We start from the raw sequence: 993 nt of genomic DNA on the forward strand, positions 1-993 counted from the left end.
CCATCTCTGAGGCCAAGCACTTGACCCTCTCCAGAGTTAGGGTTGAACTGCCTACACATAAACACCTCACCAACTTTATGAATACACAACTAAAACCCAATCATACTTTGAAATGTTTTCCAACATTTCAAATCCAGGTGCTTAAATTCAAACTACGTGTTATAATAAAGTTGCACCAGCCAGCTTTATATTTAAGGCCTTTGGCCTCGGGATAATTTAAGGGACATTTTGATGATGAAAGAATAAGCCTCGTTAGCAGAGAGAACTCATTCTGAAAGCCCATGTGCTTCAGGAGGGACTGTCCTGGGCTCCTAACAACACGGAGGGCTCTGAGCAGTCAGACACGACGGGGTGAGGCTCCGCTCCACTGCCTGCCTCACAGCGGAGATGAATGGCTGGCAGAGGAAGGTGAAAAGGGGGAAAGGAAGGATGATGAAAGAAAGAAGTGAAGAAAGGAGAGATTTCCAGCGAATTCAACTTTCATCTTCTCCTAATAACCACACAGGCAAATAGCTATCTATATACTATAGAGACATACCAACACAAAAAATGTCTAAAGCAGGATGAGCTGAAAATGACCTTTACAAAACAGAGCCCACAGTGGCTAGACCATCACTAGTGAAGCATTTCCAGCTTCCATGCAGAACATATTCCCAAAGTTGCTTTTTACCTAGGTGGAACTTGAAGTGAATTTCCCCTACAGAAACAATGCTATACATGGGACTTGCTATAAAAGGGTATACATCCTTTTTTAAAGGCAAACAAATAAAACTTTATGAATGAAATGAAGATGTTAGTCATTATGAAGGACAAAAAGATCTGAGCAGGTCATGAGACACATTATACTGTTGACTAGGAAGGCAGTTTAAACTATTTAATCAGTGAGATTTCCATCAAAATCCTGCAGAACCTGACAGATTCTAAAATTTTATTTAAAAAATAAAGTCCTGGCTGGGCACAGTGGCTCACGCCTGTAATCCCAGCAATTTGGGA

Source organism: Macaca thibetana, chromosome 8 (assembly GCF_024542745.1).
Source record: "Macaca thibetana thibetana isolate TM-01 chromosome 8, ASM2454274v1, whole genome shotgun sequence".
Lineage (NCBI taxonomy): Eukaryota > Metazoa > Chordata > Mammalia > Primates > Cercopithecidae > Macaca > Macaca thibetana.